Genomic DNA, 16,217 nt, shown 5'->3' on the forward strand with positions numbered 1-16,217 from the left:
TTTACTTTATTCTATCTCTTTCCTCCTTGCTGTCGATGGCCGTTAACAGTCGAATGGAGAAAAAGATTCCTAAGGAAATGTCCTTATCTCGAGAAAGTTCTTCCACCGGCAATGGTCAGCCTTAAAAAAATCTAATAAGATGAAGATAATAAGTTTTCTTGGAAAAAATATGTTTTCCTGTACTTTCGTGTGATAATTTACGCTTTTCGTAAATATATTTAAAGTATTTTATTTTATATATATATATATATATATATATATATATATATATATAATTTTTGTGCCCCCCCCAAGAAAAGTTGATTGAACAAATAGTTGGTAAAAAAACAAACTTACACCTAAGAATTTATGATGAAAAAAGTACAGTTTTTATCTTTTCTTGAAGGAAACAAAAACAAACCTGTTCTTGATAAATATTTTACACACACACACACAAAAAAAAAAGAACAAAACATGTAAAATAAAATAAATAAAAGGTTTTCGTGAATATCATGTAGTTTTTTATTATGGTTTTTTATTATGTTTGATTAAGTGCATGAGAATTGTCAACAATAAACAACAAATTTTCGTTAAATATATATTTTTAAACATATAAATTATATATAAAGTTTATTTTTATGTAAGTAAAAGTGTGTCGAAAGTTCAAATAAATTATATACTAATTGAAGAAAAAACACATTGTTTTTTTGTTTTTTTTTTAAATGGAACTGACTTTAATTTCAAAATTTCGATATCAACGTTTACCTAATTTTGAATATAAAAGTTAGGTAAACGTTCATAAACATAATAATGGGGGAAAACAGTTCATAAATCTAATTAAAACAATGTTCTTTAGGTCAAATAAAAACTGTTCAAATAAAACTTATAAAAATGTTTCATTCTACACAGGTTTGATCATCCGTTGCTAAAAATATGTCGGGTGTCACTTCCGCCAAATGGCCTTGTAAAACAAAGGAAGGCGAATCGTCAACATTAACGAATTTGTTATTGCTTGTAATTTTACGGTAATCGTTTAATTAAAAAAAGTCAGTTTTAAAAAAAAATCAAAAATGTTATAAAATATAAAATAAAAACGAAGTTCGAAGTTAAAAATAATGTCTTGTGTGCGTGTTGCCATAGCAACATGGCGGTTCATTTGGCGTAAGATTTAAATGTTAATGGCAAGTTTCGTATATGCAATGTCTTTTGCGGGTAGTTTCTTATAATTTTATTTTTGTAACTGTTCACTTAGTCAAAAATTAACACGCCCAAGATTAACAATAAATTATTGTCTTTCATTTGATGCTAAAATTAAGATCATTAGAATCGTTGTTTATGAGGAGTTTGATTATTAGATTAGTCAAGTGAAAGTGTCTCTGCGTGTGTCTGTCTCTCTGTGTACATTTCCCAACACAATAACTCTGTCAATTTTCAGTCTACAGACACGGAATTTGATATACAAGATATTGAGATCTGGAAAACTCTTGGTAATCGGTTTTCAACTAGAAATTTGGCTGTTAACGGGGTCAACCTTCAACGATTTGTATCTTTGAGAACTCTATCAACCTCCTCCGCTAATTTTGGGTCTAAACATTTGAAATTTTAGGTAAAGGTTTCTTGGACATGGCTTCAACTTACATACATACATATACATTCATGTACATGTACACATGCACACGCACACGTACGCAGGCACACACACATACACACACGTACATACATAGAAATATATGTAGGAGCATACATATATACATATATACATACCCACCTACACACTCACACACGTACTCGCATACATCCACCGCTAACAATTATTTTTATTTTTTTTATTTTATATATATATATACTTTTTTTCCCAACCAAAACACGCATGTATATATGCGCTTAATCATTCAGACATACGTACACGCACCCACACACACACAAGTAAGATGGAGAATAGGTAGAAGATATATATACACACACATACACGCACATACACACATATATGTACACACATATATGTATGTGCACATACACTCACAAACATCCACATACTATGTAGGCACATACACATACACACACACATGCACCCACACAGACATATGCAGGGGCTCACACATACGCGTATATCCATATCCACACGAACACATTTACCCACTCATACATGTGCATACATATGTATATATATATACACACACACATACATACGGATGTGTATACACTCATCCACCCATATATATATATATATGGGCACATGCACTCACAATCACACACACACATACATATTCATACATCCCACCTTATGTATATATTGGTTGAAGTTTCCTTTCCAATCCAAGCACATATGCATACGTGGATTCGGTCACCCAAACATAAGTGCACGTATACATACAAACAAGATGTAGCATAGATAACAGATGATTTATACATATACACACACGCATACACAATCATATGTGCACACCCACGCACACACATATATACACACGCACACACGCGCGCCCATACACATACATACGTATAATTTCTAGTTGTTTGTTTAGTTAAGAGAAATGGTACTGTACTGGGTATGGGCGCGCGCACCCGCGAAAGTGTGTGTGTGCCTTATTGTGCTTTTTTTGTTGTTTCGTGTGTGAGGGTGCACACCTACCCAAGCATGCATGCGTGTAAGTGTATTTTGTGTTTTGCCTATTTATGTGTATAATTATGGAGAGATGTTTAAGGCGGGGTTAAACTTTGCTATGAATTTTTTTTCTTGTGTTAGCAAGTAGAAGTAGTTTTCAGTTTGGAAGATGGGCATTATCTCGAATCTGCCTCCACTGCATGCGTGTATATGTTGTGATACATGTAGGTGTCTATTTTCCGCGATTTTGATGTTGGATCGGTGTAGGGCTACTCTATTACTAAGGTTTTTTGTAGCGCCTATGTAGGATTTATCGCATGCTGGACATTTTATTACATAGCTCACGTTTTTTGAGGTGCAATCTAGGTTTTTTTTAATTTTGAATGTTTGTATGGGGTTCGTAAATGTGTATGTGTTTCCCTCTAATATTATGTTGCAGACTCCACATCGTTGTTTGTTGCATTTTGTGACTCCTTTTGTTGCGTCTTGATTGAGTTTGGATGAGGTAAGAATGCGTTTTAGGTTTTTGGGTTGGCGTTTGCTTTTTATTATTGTTGTTGTTTTAAGGAAGTTGTTTAGTTTGTTGTTTTGGTTAAGTAAGGAGGCAGGAATAAAGTACGTAAATAATTTAGGATGTTTCTAAACACATGTCTCCAAAAGGTATCACGTTATCTGCACAATTATACCCAATGGAATACGTGAATACATTTTAAATAAGCTTTTGAACTGGTGATTTGCTTTGTCTTCTTTGCCATAAAATACTAAACAATGTGTGTGTTTTTTGTTTTTGTTTTTTATATATATATATATTATTTTGTTTATCCTTTTGAAACTGATTCATAGTTTACAATCAATATTAATATAACTCTAGGATAAATATACCTATTGAGCTTATTATATATCTACAGTCTTATGAGCACTATTCTTTTAAAGTATTAATATATTCAAATAAACTTTTCCCTTTTAGACGCCAGGTCAGATTATATATATATATATATATATATATATATATATATATATATACATATATATATATATATATATATATATATATATATATAGTCATCGACATATAGTACTGTTTCGTTATTTAACACCCCGTTAATTCCGGTAGCCTAGCACCTCTCATAAGAGAAGTATTGAACCTAGAACCATCGCGTTGACAATCGGCATTCATACCCATCGAACCTCCGTAGTGGTGCCCGTATATAACCTCGACAAATGTCTATTTTAAACAAACATTCGTCCATCACTTTTATAGTGCTCAAACCGCTTATTCACAAACCAACACGAGTCTCGCATTTTTCAGCCTAATAAACAGCGGGTGAAATTATTATACAGCCATCTACCCAAAGACGAGGGTTTAAAATATATTTGTAGTCATATTTGTAAGTATTTGTGTGCGTGCGTGTGTGTGTGTGTCGGAGAACACCATCTTTTTCTATAAGTATACAAATGTTATTTGTAAAATTCAACCAACGAGATAAACACATGCCTCCTACTGCTACCATATGATAGCTTCACTTACTTTTTCCTAATCTTCTTACATTTTTCTTTATTTCGTTTATTATTACATTTTACCCTTGAGAAGTAAAGCGAGTTATGGAGGCTATAGTGAAATACATCATATAAATAAAACAGTAAATCACAAAAGTAATGTATACAAGTTCAATAATAGGAATGTTGAATTGATTTCAAATTGCAGCTAAATAAAGCAAATGAAATGAACGATACTTTAAAAAAATTTCTTTCATGAAACTGATAAATATTTTGGCATGGATTTACATGCACAGGAAAAAACTTTTGGGGAACAAACAATGATTTTATGAGACTTACTATAATACTTAATAACAGCATGAAAAATTTCAGTAATAAAATAATAAACACATTTTTCTGAATAAAAAATCGAAATAACATAACAACGGTACAAAAAAAAAGTAATTTCGGAGATTGTCGCCTTGTTACAGCTAGCTCTACACTGAACACTGAACTCCAGTTAAACAGCGACAACACTAGTTACGCGCGATCAATATACGTGTATGTGCGGAGAATTCGTTCCCAATTTTACTGTGTATTGTACACCTTTACCTCAAGAATTCTAGGATTAACCTCAATAAAGTCTGTGGATGTGTATTGTGAAAGGAAAATCTTATTGCGGATTTAACGAAGGAGAATCTGGTTATGGATAATGAACCATTAGCAGAACAGTGGGAAAATCTAGACTAAAGAGAGAAGTAAAAGAAACGGAGGCAGGAATAAAGTACGTAAATAATTTAGGATGTTTCTAAACACATGTCTCCAAAAGGTATCACGTTATCTGCACAATTATACCCAATGGAATACGTGAATACATTTTAAATAAGCTTTTGAATTGGTGATTTGCTTTGTCTTCTTTGCCATAAAATACTAAACAATGTGTGTTTGTTTTTGTGTTTTTTTAAAGATAAAACAGAGAGATTATATAACTATTCTCTTGTAGACTTGGGAAAGCGTTCCCCTATTTTATCGATTAAAAATAAAGATTCCTTGCAGTGTTAGAATTAGTTGAGGATGTGGGTAATATTTTTAGACATGCCCACACGTTATCAGATGAAGCTTTGCATGTCGGTCTCTAATCTACTTCTAAGTTTGATAATTCATTTTAGCTAATGTTACTATTCACCTTATGGGAACTAAATAAATATTCTACTAAAAACCTATCATTTGAAATTTGGCATGCAATGACTGTGTCGGATAGTAGGAACTGTTGTATCCATATTTTTTTAATAATTAAATGTGTGGTTAAAATCGGGAATTTTCACGTAAAATTAAATTAAAAAAAATATATATAAAAATCATTGGAAGTTTATTAAAAATTTTAGAATTAGGATTACGTGACAGGAGGTGAAGTCTTGAACACGGACTCGGGAATAAACGTGTCAAAGAAAGTAACAAAAATATGTTTTCTTTTATTTGTGCCTGTGTTTGAATATTTCCACAGGCTTTCTGTTCGTTTGTACTTCGAAGAGCCAGTGAAAGGAAGTTTATGTAACATTGTGAAAGAAGAAATCAACAAAGAATATCAGCCTTTGAGTAAAAACGTTGTTTGCGTTTTTTCTTTTCTTTTGTGTTTATACATGCTTAGAGCTCCCCGCGAAAGGAACGATCAGAAAAATGATCGAAAATAATTATAGGGCAATATCAGTAACCCCCACAATGCCAGATTAGTAGTAAATTTTTAATCAAATCATAAGCAATTAATCGATAGTTTTATACGATAATATTTAACCAATACCAAATGTGGTTAAAATGGTACGATACGAGAGACCTTAGACAATCTTGCTTGATGCATGACTCAGATTTATTTACTGCACAAGATGGAGAGATATAATTTGTAAGTATGTCAAAGACCGTTGTATAAGTCACGCTTTTCTAAACTCTAGAATGCTGAAATCCACATGTAGATAAAATATTTTTTCTTTGTGATCGCTATATATATTTTACTCGTATTAACAGCAAACGAGACGTAGTATCATTTGAGTGTAAGAGGCTTCTATTAGGGCAATATATAAGGATATAAAAAGTGAGAGGTCTGTTCACATTATATTCAAACTTTTGCATGTCAGTAAAATCAGCGAATCATTAAACGGAAGAAGTATTCCAAAGTCTAGCAATTGGAGCAAAGAAACTATAAGAGTAGAAGACGTTCTAGAACCTACGACTCTCTAGAAGGTATGAGTGAAATTTTGCTGCTTGTCGGGCGAGTCGTGTTTATATACGTCAAAAGGCGGAAGTGCTACATGTTTGTCATTGCACATCCATCAAAATCCTTGTAAAATAAGTTCAGGGATGCAACATAGCGGTGATGGAACATGGATGTGACCTGAGTTCTCAATTTGGGATTATTCGGTTGGAAACATTTCTGAAGCCGTACTAAGAGCAACAAACTACTGGTAGATGCATCGACCTAGATGTTGCTATAATATCCATACTTGAGCGAATCGTGATTTTGTAGATACATGAGACAATCTCAAATGGGAGTATTTTCTTCCACAAAAAAAGAGAGACAACTTCTTTGCTGCAACCTTTTTAATTTTTCAATGAAATTGTTTCAATTCATCTTGTCTGTCAATTTAAAGCCGAGGAATTTAAACAAATAATTTTCAAGTAGTATTCGATTAGTCATTGAAATGAATATTTAAAATGGTTTCTTGTAAACATGAAACTAAATTTTCTCTATGCAGCATTTAATATTACCATCTATTTATGTCCCTATTCAAATACATGTGATAATTATGAAAATTTTCTTTTATTTTTTTTAGATATGTGTCCATTCGTTTTCCCCTCGTGCTTCCTGTCTGTTATAGAGCGTGTTGTCTTCAGTAAATATACTAATCTCGGAGGCAATGTTATCAGAGATGTCTTGTGAAATCAGGTAGAATAAATGTTCCTGGATTGACCCCTGTGTCATATACGCATTTATATCATGCAGGATATATAATCGAGGGCAACCTGTATGTTTCTCTTGTCTGGGATGGGGTTGATAATTTAAGTATCTTAGTAATATCGTATAATTTAATTCTCATTAAAGGGACCTCCATGCTTAACTTTTGCTCAAGTTTTGTTTGAATTTCCTCAAACGCTAAAGAGTAAATTATGGACGATCCAAACAGAGCTATTTCGTTGATACATTTTACTCTTATGTCTATTGTTAATATATTCATCGACGTTTGTTTTGCGCTACTTTGTCGAGAAGGTGCACTGCCTTGTCCTGGATAAATCAATTTCCCTTTCTTTCTCATATTATGGTGCTGAATGTTTAGCAAAGATGCATCAAATATCAATTTCTTTAGGTCTTGGCAGGACTCGACCGGGATTTAAACGCAGCACTACAGATCCATTAGTCGCCATACCAACTAGACCGGTATCTTAGCCCTCTCTCTCCTAATCACGAATTATGTAAAAATACAAACAAGTAATTGGGAAAAATAAATTTCGAAATATCTGTTTACGTCAGAATCTTTATGACATGGTCATCAGTTTAACTTTCAAGGCGTGTAGTCGTTATATTAATATTAAAAAAGCATTTAGATTTTGAAATTTATGACCGAAACATAAAACGCAGTTACATAATTGAATAGAATGGAATTTTACCCTTTCAAACGTCATGAAGAAAGAAGTCTACAAATAAATTTTCACCGTTTGAATTTTATTTATATTATTATAAACGTTTTATATAGTATTCGTTATAGATTTTCTGTATAATTTTATGAATATTATATATGAAATAGAGTTTTTTTTTCTATCAGGAGAAAAACTGTAGAAATTTTTGAAAGGGTAATCAAGCATTGTAAACTATCGCAGTATTTACAAATACATTTCAATGGAAAACTTATGAAAACATGTGTTGATCATTTGTGAGACATTATAGTAAGATTTTGGAACGTAGTTGGATAAAATAATATTAGAACGATATTTTTACATAAGGATAGAGCAAGCGATGTAAAAAAAAAATCATGAAACGTAAACGTGTTAAAATTTGAGAAGGATGGAATACTGTTGCCACATCTGGGCAGGAGCTGCTAGAAAGGACTTGTCCTGTCTTGATAGAGTTCAAAATAGACTTCGTAGCCTCGTAGGAGATGTCCTTTTCTCTTCCTTGCAACCTCTATCTCACAGAAGAGATGTTGCGAGTTTGTCTCTGATGTATCGTTATTTTCATGGAAAGTGTTCGACTGAGCTTCAATCTATGGTCCCCCCTCGCCAAACTTTCACAAGAAACACTCGTCTAGCTGTAAACACTATCAATAATTCCCCCCACTCTTTATCTGTGCCTAAACCTAAACGTAGATTCCATGAACAAAGCTTTTTTATTAGAACTGCACGCCTGTGGAATTGTCTTCCGTTTTCCTGCTTTCCGGCTGACTACAATATGGTTGTCTTCAAGTCTAACGTAAATAAGTTCTTGATGAGCCGTTCCATATAAGTTATCAAATTTAGCAAATTTTCATTACTAATGATTATTATATTGTCCAATTTCTACTGTACACTCTTTAACCCTTATCCTTGAGTGGCCTCTTGGCCTTGATAATGTGGTGATACCTATGAAAAAAAAAAAGAAAAAGTCCAATGTGAACAAGTTCTAATTGAATCGTCCCCCTAAGTAATCCAAGTTACAAAATTCCCACTGTTTACTATGCTAAAATCACAATGACTAATGTATACCTATTAACCTTTATCCTTGAGTGGCCTCTGGGCCTTGATAAGTGGTGACACCCATGTAAAAAAAAAGGATGTCAAAATAATACGTCAAAATTAGATTGTCTTATGACGCGTAATTTATAAACTGATAACGTCTTTTTTCATATTATTGAATCACGAAATTGTCATTTATATCATGGCAATCTGCCTAGTTTAGAATGGAAGAACGTAAAATGGGCATTTGAACGCCTTGAATAATACTAAAGATAAAATAACATTCACCAATATTATAATTGTGCATTTTTCACCCTTGGTAAATAAACTCTAAAACTGTCTGAGTAAATTGCATCAAATAGTTCACAAACTAAGGACTATGGTGAATTCATTTAATGATGTAGCTCATAGACTCTCAATATTCTATTTGTATTATGTTGAAACGATTCATTATGGGATAAAGTATAAAATGCTACTACAGCGAAAACTACTTCTTCAGTTTCTATTACCGCCATAGTAAATATTGTGCCAATCTTCTTATTAAGCAACTCTGACTTGTAAATAGAGCTAATGAAGATTGTGCTTCGGTATTTAATGGTGTACAGTATATCATTCTTGTTGTCCACACCTATATATCAATCTGTAGAATTCTTAGTTTACACCGATGATGGGTGCAGCAAGCTTCAGTAGTTACAGTTGCAGGAAATTTGGCATGGTATATTTAACATGGAGAATAAAATAAGTGTAATATACATTAGAAAATAAAAAAAATGAGTTAGAAATATATCCCATGATGTAATATACAATAATTATTACAAAAATATAACCCGTAAGATGACTATATACGGACTTGTTTTTTATTCTTAGATCTATCTGTGTTCTGTCATTCCGTAATGTGTAAATGAAGAAAACATGACGTCGTTAATGCGAGATTTTTTTTTCCTTTTACAATTCTGTAACATTATTGTAAACTCTATATATACAAGGAGAGATCATAACACAGAAACCCCGGTTGCTACATACGTGCTATGATCATTTGTACAAATAGAAATTACTATCAAATGAAACAGTGGGTGTGTATGTGATTGAGAGGGGGGAGATTGAGTCAGAGACGGACATTTTTTCTGTCAACAAAGGACACAACGGAAAATTTGGTGTGATAGAATAAATTTCTTCTACGCGCCATATCTCTATATCTTGTAGTAATTTTCTACACCAAATACATATTTCATTATCCATATGTCAACCGCCAGACCCCGTTACAAAGTTCTACTGTGCTTTCGCTTCGTGTCATGCATGTTCTTGAAAATAAACGTTGTCTATAAAACCTACGCATTACAACAAAGAATAAAGTCGTTGATTAATATCTGTTCTAAACAAATCTCATATCATTTGAACAATGTGCTAGTGTTTTTGCGACCATCATTTATTTGCCTTTGTAGGTAGGCAGACTTAGACACAACGCAGGTTTTTAATGCGGGAGAAATTCAGCATTCAAAAATTAAGCACTACTGATTTGGACTATAATAATACTTGCTTTTAGTCTAAATATAACTCTCCCTTACTTATTGAGAATCATAAAGGTAAGTGTCGAATCATAACAGATACAGCTTTCACCTGGCATAAATAATTAGGTCATTCCGTAGTCAGTTACTTCAGATCCTTAAAAAGTTTGCAAACATATGAAAGTAAGGGAATAAAACAAAGGAAGCCACACATTTAACTGTTTTCAAGAAAAAATAAATAATTATGTTGTATTATCATTGAGAACGAGTTTCCTCCGAAGATTTCCAACGTGACAATGACAATGATAATAACAAACCTAGGATATTATCGCATTTTTTTCCATCACAATATATAGGCAACAATATTATAATATAAAAAAAAATAAATGTAGCAGATTAAACACGAATATTCCCGTGAAACTGACAGGCACTTCCGCGCTTATGAATAAACTCTAAATTTAAAACAAACTTCGTCTTTTAAAACAATAATCCCTAGATAACAAAGTATGTAATTATCAAAAGAAGATGCGTATTCTTGTATACCCACTAAGAGTTCTCACACAGGTCATCATCACTGAATAATTAGATACAAACCCCGGTGGAATTCCCTGTGTGTACGAGTAACCAAAAAGCTCCTCAGCTTCATAAGACTCTTCTCCTTTTTCGATAACCATTGCAAATGACTTCGTGTTATCTTAATGATCGCTTAGCACTGAATTTTCGCTGACAGCGGTCAATGATGTTCCCTATTGATTTAGGTGGCAACACGCCTCCCAAAGTCACGGTATTCGTTGCACTTTCTGAGGTGTTCTCTCTCCTCGTTCTTTACATCCTCCTTTTGTCTTCACGACTATTTTGTGTATTGTTAACCGAAGCTAGTGCTATTTCAATTTATTAAGAGAAAAAGTGAAATAAAAATCTTTCAGTTACAATTATTTATAATTTCCGTGGCCGTGTTCTTTTTGTGTGTGTGTGTGTGTGTGTGTATGTGTGTGTGTGTGTGTGTGTGGATTTTCTTTTGATTATGTTATTATTGGCTCACAAGGAGCTTTCACACAGGTCATCGAAGATCCCTCCTTGAAACCAACCTGTGGTGTTCCTTGGAAGTTGAGTGACAACAAATCTGCACGATTTCCAGTAATCTCGACTTCCTTCGATAGCAGTCGCAAATGAATTTGCGTCATCGCCACAGCCACTAACCATGGACTTTTCGCTGGCATCAGCCATTGGTCTCCACTGGAATTTGAGTGACAATCAGCCTCCCCAATGTCCCAGTTTTCTTCGCACTTGTCCAGCGGAGGTCTGGTCAGTGCTCTCTCCTCGGTCTTTCCATCCTCCTTCAGGACTATTTTGCATCACTCTTGATCACTCTTTGATGGGTCAATGGAAGAGGGTGGAGTGGAGATAGAGAACTTATAGATATGTTCTTGATTCCATGTAATGCTTCCTCATATTTTGCCTCTGCAACAGTTTGTCTGTCCCGCGCATGTGCTTCATGCGTATTAGTCTCCGCATTTAAGGGATTTCTTTAATATTTCAGCTGTTTTCATTATTGTTATTCGTTGTATGTTTCCGGCCATTTCTCCGATTCCAATTTCTCCCACTACTTTATCAAAACTTTCAAAGGCTTCGACTATTATACATATTATTTTTATTTTCTTCATCATCCATACCCCTTTAAGCTCTCTTGCTTGCTCTGTGTATTTGCTCCGTTTCTCTTTTCTTTTTATATTAACCCTGTGAACAGCAATTTCTACGATTTGACAGGACTTTTCTTTCTTGTTTATAATTATGACACCAGGTCTCCTTGCTTGGATGTTTGTTTGTTTGTATGTCAATATCCCATAGGATCTTGTGATTCTCATTTTAACTACTGTTGGAGACTTATGCTTGTATCATCCATATGTGCGTTTAAGATGCAGTTGTTTGCATAATTTCACTGTATTGGCCTCTCCATTTAGTCGTGCCTGTTCTTGCTTTCCTTTTTGGCCGGTTTGCTGCATTTGCCTACGATATGGTTAATCATTTCGTCTCTTTGTCCACAGAGCCTGCATTTGCTGTTTTCTTGTGCTTTGTCGATCTTTGATTTGGCGTGATTGACTCCTGTAAAGTTACTTTGTGCTGCAGTTAAAGGCTTCAGTTTCTCGGTTTACGCTTCTTTTCATTATTCCTATCTTTTGTCGTCGTTATGAATCTTCCACGTTCTTGTCCTCTTCCTAGTTCGTTTTTTTCGTCTTATCCTTTGTCTCTCAGTTTTATTCTTTTGTCGATTTTTTCTGTGTCTTTTGCTGCCATAATTATTTCTCAGTGTTTTGCATTATGAGTTTTGCTAGTTTTTCTGCTTCCCCCTCTTCTTCTTCTTTTCATTCTTCTTCTTATTATTATCATCATTATATTATTATTATTATTATTATTATTATTATCATCATTATATTATTATCATTATAATTATTATTATTCTAAGAAAAATGATATTATTCTAATTATCAAATCTTTGCTAACAACAATGATGATGATGAGAGAAAAGCAATACGAATAATTACAAAAATAATATAGTAATAGCGCCGCTATTACTACTACTATAAATAATAATAATAATAATAATAATAATAATAATAATAATAATAATAATAATAATAATAATAATAACAATAATAATAATAATATGTACACAGTGGAATGTTTAATAAATAAGATTATTTAAAAAAAGTATTTAGTTAATTAGGAATTGTTCCATTAAAATGGATTAAACAAAAGAAATATTCACAGAAAGAAAATACATAGCTCCAGGTTATGACTAACGTCATCGAATCATTTTATTCGCAAGGAATGTTTTATGAGTAACATTTCTATAAATTACGCGCGACACTACTATTATTAATAATAACATTTCTTTCGCATGCTATCATGCCATTTCTTCTTTTCTTCTTCACATTATTATAAATATTATTATCAATATTATCAATATTATTATTATTATTATTATTATTATTAGTGTTGTTGTTGTTGTTATTATTATTATTTTTTGTTACGGTTGTTGCTGTTATTATTATTATTATTATTATTATTATTATTATTATTATTATTATTATTATTGGCTCACAAGGAGCTTTCACACAGGTCTTCAGAGATATTCCCCTGAAAACAGCCTGTGCTGTTTACGTAAAGCTAAGTGACAACAAGTCTTTCCAGGTTTCCAGTACTCTTCACCTCTTTCGATAGCATTTGCCAAAAATTTGCGTTATCGCAACAACTGCTTGCCATTGGTTTCTCGTTTATAGCAGCTATTGGTCTCTGCTGGGATTTGAGTGGCACTAAGCCTCCCCAAGGCCCCAGTTCTCTTCACACATTCGGCTGAGGTCTGGTCAGTTCATTGGTCTTTCCTTCCTCCTTGACTATTTGGTTATTTTTCTCGCTTTTTTTTTTGTGGGGCGAGTGATGTGGTGATGGGGGTGTGGTTGGGTTAGGGGACTTATAGTTATGTGGTTTCAGTGTTCTTGCTTCAATGTAGTGTTTCATGTTTTGCCTTGGCAGCATTTTGTCTGGCACGCACTTGTTGCTCCCGTTTGTTAATTTCAACATTCAAGGTGTTTTCTTAATATTTCAGCCGTTTTCATGATTGCCGTTCATTGTATTTTCCAGTCATTGCTTTTATTCCAATTTCTCTAATTCTTTTTTCGAAGTTTTTCGGGATTGTTCTTAGTGCTCCTATTATTATTATTATTATTATTATTATTATTATTATTATTATTATTATTATTATTACCATAACACTATCTATACCAGAACACCTGTGTACGAATAACCGGAATTAAGCTAATATTTACAAATTGAGCCACCCTCCATATGTATTATTACTAAAGCCTTATTTTAGTAAATGATTCTATGACTCTAAGTCTTTTAATTGCATTTCCTGATTTTAATCTTAAAATTATTGGTTCGTGCTTATAAAAACAAGGTTCAGAAGAAGATAAATTAGTTCAAATATTGGAGCCGCTTACCATTAATTACTTGCTGGCAAGTTGAGTTCAAATGTTAATTCTTATACGATATAAATACATTATACTATTTTAACATTCCATTCAGTATACACAGAAGAAAATATCCACAGGGGAAATGTGATACCTTACTTAAACATGAAAATGTTAATAAGCATTAATGATTTGTAATTCTCTGACTATATATGGGTCTCTTCCCTTAATTCCAGATTTTAGAACCAACATGTCTTGAAGTTATACATTACTTTATCTGCATTTTTGCCTTATTAAGTAGTTAGTAATTTAGTGTTAGTGGTATCATTTTACCCGTAACCATCTAAGAGAGATAGTTTGTATACCGCTTATTCTATTGAAGAAGAAGATGCACTTATAAGTGCACACGTTATACTTAGTATCTAGATTAGGTTTTATAAGGCTGTTAAAAATGGCAGTATAATAGATTCCTCTTCAAAGTTTACCTGCTTACTTAAGGCAGTTAATTTAAAGCAATTAGAACGAATATCTGTTTGGAGAAAATCCTAGTACAGGAATTTCATGGTGGGCGAGAATAAATATTATTAAAAACTTATTTAAAGATAAAAACCTGGACAAGGGCGACAGTATCCGCTTGTTTATTGCAGCAGAGCTCGATCAGTACACCCGACTCTGAGGAAGGTACGATACTATATATGTATGTAAGCGCCCTTTAAACAATATTTTATTCTTTTGTTTGATTTATTTCAAATGCGTAAGATTTTTTTCTTTTTTTTTCTTTCGCATTCCTTGAATCTTCATTAAACACACATTATTCTTCAATTACAATTTTTTGTAATCAAATACATGGGAGCGGCATTTCAATCCTGAGCGCCTTTCATCACTATATGGAGTGAATTGTGGCAGTAAATTAAGACAGTTGAAACGTGAGGATTTATCAATTAATTTTGAAATGCATATGGTTTCGTTTCAGTTACCAAGCAGAATTTCAAGTGTTGGGTCTGCTACGAAATCTGTCGTATGACTAAATATAATTGGCTGATTTTCTCTAAATATAAGCTATACGAAAAGATCAAATTCTGTCATTGATTCAGAATATTTATCTCCTTCTCATAACTTTATAATGTGACACAAGGGTTGGACATTGTAATTAAAAAATAAAAAATGCCCCAGAGAACGACCACTCTTGCCTGCAAAAAATGCATTCACACCTCTGTTGGCGATCTTTAGTAAGTAACTTCAGTTAATTAGCAATACATTAATGCTTAGTAAAATATGAAGAGAACGCTTAGAACTGTACATGAGTAGAAACATACTCAGTTAAACAGGGAAGAAATCATCTCAACAATGTTCTACACTTTAGTGGCCCTAGTACAAAGTGAACATTTCTCGTGATCCTTGTCTAAAACGTTTCCTATTTTCGAAAATAATATCCTATTATATATATATATATATATATATATATATATATATATATATATATATATACGTATTGATATATATAAATTTATATATGCACATATACATATTTATATAAATAAATAAATAAATATATATATATATATATATATATATATATATATACGCTATTCTGTGTATCATCATACATAACCATTGATATTTATCACATATGTATGCGGTTATTTAACCACAGCTTTCAAAGAAAATGTATCAAAAGTCCTTTTAATGTGGGTTTCCTAACGCATGTTGACATTAATTTTTATTGAGCGAAACAGCTTTTGTCCCACGATTCGCCTCAATAAAGGAAACTTCCATAGAATCTCGAGCCGTTTAATCTAAATAAAAACGAAAATATTCAGATAAAGATGCGAGTTAGTAAATGTTCTCTGTATGTCTGAATACTATTGTGTGTTTATGTCTATATATCCGGAAGTAGTGTGATAAAATTGTTAGTGGCACAGATTGTGAGCTCGATTTCTGTCAAAGGTACTTGTATTACTTTCACTAATACGCTATTATATT

The sequence above is a fragment of the Euprymna scolopes genome, chromosome 1, assembly GCF_053919585.1.
Source record: "Euprymna scolopes isolate OS-2025 chromosome 1, ASM5391958v1, whole genome shotgun sequence".
NCBI lineage: Eukaryota > Metazoa > Mollusca > Cephalopoda > Sepiida > Sepiolidae > Euprymna > Euprymna scolopes.